At 50.2% G+C, this 5,931-nt stretch overlaps 1 pseudogene; it reads left to right on the top strand.

Annotated features, from left to right (window-relative positions):
• The first annotated feature begins 743 nt into the window (after positions 1-743).
• LOC102981622 (eukaryotic translation initiation factor 4E transporter-like) lies at positions 744-3,797 on the top strand (annotated as a pseudogene).
• The last annotated feature ends 2,134 nt before the right edge of the window (positions 3,798-5,931 follow it).

Genomic DNA, 5,931 nt, shown 5'->3' with positions numbered 1-5,931 from the left:
CCTGATGCGAGCCTCCGCCTCACCCCCCTGCTTCCCAGTGTGGACACTCCCTACTCACTGGGGTAATTTATTCCATGCTTGTGGTAAGCACTTAATAATTGTTCATTGGGTGAATGAATGAATGAACGAACGAATGAATGAATGTTAGTTATCCCCAACACCTAGCATAGTGCCCATGGCAGTTTATAATAGTTATATGATTAATAAATGAACAAATAGGTATGAGAAGAACAGTAGAGCCCAGGAACTCATAATTTAGCACAAATCAGGCATGAAGTTTATCCTTCATGCATCTGCAAACAATGTTCTGCTGAACCATTTGAAAATGTCAGCAAGATTAGGATTGGCATTAATATTCATAAATTCATAGCCCAGAATTGACTTCAGTGATGATATAAGACCAGGAGGCAAAGACTGGTGTGGGGTCCTAGCAGTATGAGAGGAAGGTCAAGGTCAGAAGTGGGCCTCTTGGCTCTGCTGCTCAGGAGGTGCTCTCACACTGCAGGTGGACATAGTAATAACAATAAGATGGTAATGATAAATGATGGAGATTTGTGTGTGTGTGTGGACACAGCCACCCTAGGAGCTGAGTGCTATGGTCATCTCTATTTCTCAGAGGAGAAAACTGGGTTTTGGGGGTCTGGGGGATGAGAGTGAAAGCTGCGCAGAGCAGCCCTCGGACCGGCACGAGGGGCAGAGAGAGGAAAGACGGCCAAGACACTGAAACTGTAGACCAAGGAGCCATGGACAGAAGCGCGGGTGAAAAAGAAAATGGAGATCCTTTCCTTGACCTGAAGAAGCAACTGGCCTCCAAATCTCCCCATCACTATACAAAAAATAAGGATTTCAGCTCTGGGATGCCTCACAGTAATCAGTGTCCTCTGTATTGATGTTTCCTTGAGAGGCGAACTCCCCACAGGAATACTCTTTAGTGTGCTTGCCTAGGGAGGAGCTCTTGGATATTAAAGAACTCCCTCATTCCAAACAGAAGCCTCCGTGCCTCTCTGAGAAATAGGACAGTGATGGTGTCTAGCACCCCGAGAAGTGGCATGCCTCCCTCTACCCAGCTTCAGGGCGGAGCTCACCCGTGGAAAGTCTGAAGAAAGAGTTGGATACAGATCGGCCTTCCCTGCTGTGCAGGATAGTAGATCCTCGAGAGCATGTGAAAGAAAATGACTTAGATGTTGTTCTCAGCCCACAGAGACGAAGCTTTAGAGGGCGCTCTGCCACGTGACAGCTGCTGTTAGCTCCCGGCACTCAGGAAGCACATTGGATAAAGGCAGTGATGGGCTCCGTCTGCTGGGCGGACGAAGGATTGGCAGGGGGAAGATCATCTCTCCTCGGACCTTTGAGAAGGATCACCATCTTAGCCATAAGGACCTGCGAGACTTGAGAGACAGAGACCGAGAGACGGACCACAAGGCAAGCTTTTCAGGAGGGAGTTTGTGGATAGTAAGCCTGTCTTTGAGCGTAGAAGAAATGATTCCTACACAGAAGAAGAACCAGAATGGTTCTCAGCTGGACCCACAAGTCAGTCTGAAACCATTGAGCTGACTGGCTTTGATGATAAGATACTGGAAGAAGATCATAAGGGGAGAAAAAGAGCAAGGTGACGGACAGCTTCTGTGAAGGAAGGCATAGTCGAGTGCAATGGAGGAGTGGCCGAAGAGGATGAGGTGGAGGTCATCCTCTAACAGAAGCCTACTGCTGATCAGGAAGCGCCAAGGGATGTCGTCTTGCCTGAGCAGTCCCCAGGAGAATTTGACTTGAATGAGTCCTTTAACCCTGATAAGGTGCCATGCTTGGCTTCGATGATAAAAGATGTTTTGGGAGAAGGGTCAGTCTCTGCCAGTTGGTTCCCTAACCCGAGCCGATCAGGAAGCCGATCCAGCAGTCTTGGGTCAACAATGCATGAAGAGCTGGAGAGACTTGCAGGTCTGGAACAAGTCATCCTCTCTCCCGGACAGAACACGGGGAATTATTTTGCTCCTATACCATTAGAAGATCATGCTGAAAATAAAGTGGATATTCTAGAAATGCTACAGAAAGCCAAAGTGGATTTTTTAAAAACCCCTCCTTTCCAGCCTTTCTGCAAATAAAGAAAAGCTTAGAGAGAGTTCACATTCAGGGGTTGTGCTTTCCGTGGAAGAAGTAGAAGCAGGGCTCAAGGGCTTGAAGGTGGACCAGCAGGTGAAGAATTCGATTTCCTTTATGGCAGAGCATTTAGAGGAGACCCTGATTACTGTGAGCAGCAAAGCACAGCTCAGAAAAGATGGAGATATGACTGCGTTCAACAAGCTAGTGAGCACCAGGAAGGCAAGCAGGGCTCTGCCTTCTCAGCCCAAAGTCAGCCGAACCCTTGAAAGCCACTTGATGTCCACTGCTGAGATTCCAGGCCAGCCTGTCCCTAAGAACATCTTGCAGGAACTTCTGGGTCCACCTGTTAAGAGACCTGCTTCTTCCAATCTTCTGAGTGGTCTTATGGGGAGCTTGGAGCCTAAGACATCTTTACTGGGCCAAAGAGTACCCTCTCCTCCCTCATCACAGGTGTTTCAGACAAGAGCAGACTCAGCAGACCACCTTGGTCCCAGAATACCAACACCAATGTGTTTCACACCAGGACCACAGCAGCTTCTCGGAGATCCATTCCAAGGCATGTGCAAGCCCATGAGACCTGTCACAGCCCAGAGGAGCCAGCTAGAATTGCAACAGGCAGCTTTGGAGGGGCTGGCCTGCCACATGACCTTGCGGTGCAGGCAACAGACTTCTACCAGCCTGGTTTTGGTAAACCGCAGGTGGACAGAACCAGAGATGGATTCAGAAACAGGCAACCACGAGTGACCAAGTCACCAGCACCTGTGCACCGAGGGAATTCCTCTTCCCCTGCCCCAGCCGCCTCCATCACAAGCATGCTTTCTCCTTCCTTCACTCCTACCTCAGTGATTCATAAGATATACGAGAGCAAAGAGAAAAGCAAGGAGGAGCCAGCATCTGGAAATCAGCTCTAGGTGACAGTAAAGAGGACACTCAGAAGCTCAGTGAAGAGAACCTCCTGTCATCCAGGTCTGTGCCCACCGCTGATCGGGACTCTTCTCCCACTACAAATTCCAAACTGTCAACCCTACAGTGGTTTTCATCTTCCACCCCACTATCCCAGACCAAACGTTACACTAAAGAACAAAATTATCGACCTAAAGCAACTGGGAGAAAAACACCCACATTGGCGTCCTCAGTTCCAGGAACACCTTTTTTCCACCCTGTCCACCAAGTCCCCCTTGTCCCCCATGTCCCCATTGTTCAGCCTGCTCTCCAGCTTCACCCAGGGTTGGTCCAAAGGATGCTGGCCCAGGGAGTACATCCACAGCATCTTCCAAGTTTGCTCCAGGCTGGTGTGCTTCCTCCTAGGATGGACCTGAATCATTTACATGGAATATCTGGCCCAATCCTGGGTCAACCCTTTTACCCTCTACCTGCCGCTAGTCACCCTCTCCTAAACCCTCGTCCTGGGACACCTCTGCATCTGGCAATGATGCAACAGCGGCGACAGCGCTCAGTTCTTCATCCTCCAGGCTCCGGTTCCCAGGCAGCTGCTGTCAGCATTCAGACGACTCCTCAGAATGTGCCCAGCTGGTTAGGTCTGCCCCATGTGCACTCCCAGCTAGAGCACCGCCCCAGCCAGAGGAGCATCTCCCCCCGTGGGCCTTGCCAAGCGGTGTGGCTCAGATGTGCTACAGCAGCCCCTGCACTCCATGCCCGCCAAAGTCGTCAGTGTAGATGAATTGCGGTACCGACAGTGAACAGGGCAGCAGGCTTGCCTAAGCAGCTTCTCATGGCGCCCTGGTTGGGACTCTGCTTCCTCATCTCATGTTGGTTTATGGGCTTTTACTCTGTAGCACTCTGTGCAAAGCTGTTTAAGGGCACCCAGGCACCTGGTGTGGTCTGCATTATGATGGAAGGAACTTAACCAATCCAGTGGAGCCTACGTGGTCTGAATACAGGATGCAGTGTTGTCAGTCCCGGAAACAGTCTTTTTTTTTTGTAAGATATGTGAATGAAATGTTGATGTCTTCACCAAGAGGTGGCACCTTAAGAGTTCTGAGGAAATAAATGTATGTACATTTATTATGTACAGACCTGTGTATAAACAACTTTTGTACATACGTATAGGATAGCTTTTTTTTTTTTTTTTTGCAGTATGCGGGCCTCTCACTGCTGTGGCCTCTCCCGTTGCGGAGCACAGGCTCCGGGCGCGCAGGCTCAGCGGCCATGGCTCACGGGCCCAGCCGCTCCCCGGCATGTGGGATCCTCCCAGACCGGGGCACGAACCCGCATCCCCTGCGTCGGCAGGCGGACTCTCAACCACCGCGCCACCAGGGAGGCCCTAGGATAGCTTTTTTGAACTTATACAGCTGTACGTAAAAGTAGCTGATATTAGTTAAGCGTATGTCAACAGTTTGGATTTTTTTTTTGCACTTGTACATTTGGAACTTTTTCTTTTGGTTCATTAAAGTTGCATATGCTAAGTGTGAGAAAAAAAAAAGAAAACTGGGTTTTGTAAACAGGGCTGATTCTAGTTTGCCCCTTCTTCATGTTGGTCACTCTTTTCTCTAATGGTGAAACCCTGGCTCCCATTATGCTTGGTATTTATTCCTATGATCAGAGAGTTGGAATCTTTGGTCTACAGCCACTCAGATTCACGGTGAACAGTCTGGCATGTGCATCTAGAATGCTGGTTTCGTAAGTTCATTTTCAGGAAATGCTCCTGCAGGAATGATCATGGGCCTCAGGATACCATGTGTTTAAAGTGAATGGCAGAGCTTCCCTGGTGGCACAGTGGTTAGGAATCTGCCCTAATCTGCCCAATGCAGGGGACGCAGGTTTGAGCCCTGGTCTGGGAGGATGCCACAGAGCAACTAAGTCCATGCACCACAACTGCTGAGCCTGAGCTCTGAGGCCCGCAAGACACAACTATTGAGACTGCATGCCACAACTGCTGAAGTTCACGTGCCTGGTGCCCATGCTCTGCAACGGGAGGGGCTGCTGCAGTGAGAAGGTTGCGCACTGTAAGGAGGAGTGTCCCCTGCTCGCCACAACTAGAGGAGCCAGTATGCAGCATGAAGACCCAATGCAGCCAAAAATAAAATAAATTTAAAAATATAAAAACAATTAAAGTGAATGGTATGTGTCCTGTGGACAGTCCTAAGTGACAATGAGATAATGGGCACAGCTTACTGAATCAGTGGGTTCAAGCCCCCCAGCATTCCCCCTCTCTCTGGGTTGGGTTGAAGACCCTTCTCCAGGACCATGGTCACCAGATCCATAGCTCTGCACCTCAGGGTGATGGGGACCACTCATCAGACAGGAAGATGGTCAGACAACATCAGCCCTGCTCCAGCCAAGCAGCCCATGGCAGGTACCAAGCACCTTGCTCAGCTCCTGCAGCCATGGCTCAGCATCAAGGCCTCTAACTACCTATCTCTGCTTGGTGAAGATTGAGACCGTGCAGGGAGTAAAGAGGAAGGAGATTAGTGCATTATTCAGGCTGAAGGTAGCTGTTTTTCAGGCAGGCCTAGGATGACAGGGGAACCAGAAGGCAGCAGAGGCTGAAAGGGCAGTCAAAGCTGCCTCATAAGGTGAGATGAGATGAAGTGAATTGAGGTGACGTGAGGTGAAGTGATGTGAGTGAGGGAGGTGAGGTGAGGAGGTGAGATGAGATGAGTTGAGGGAGGTGAGGTGAGGGAGGTTAGGTGAGGAGAGGTGAGGCAGGTGAGGGAGGTGAGGTGAGGGAGGGAGGGACATGAGGTGAGGGAGGTGAGGTTAGGGAGGTGAAGGAAGTATGGTGAGGGAGGGAGAGAGATGAGGTGAAGGAGGTAAGGTGAGAGGTGAGGAAGGTGAGGTGAGGGATGTGAAGGAGGTGAGGGAGTTGAGGTG

The sequence above is a fragment of the Physeter macrocephalus genome, chromosome 3 (genome assembly GCF_002837175.3).
Source record: "Physeter macrocephalus isolate SW-GA chromosome 3, ASM283717v5, whole genome shotgun sequence".
Classification (NCBI taxonomy): domain Eukaryota; kingdom Metazoa; phylum Chordata; class Mammalia; order Artiodactyla; family Physeteridae; genus Physeter; species Physeter macrocephalus.
The sequence above is the reverse complement of the archived record's forward strand: the minus strand, read 5'-3'. Positions and strand labels throughout refer to the sequence as shown.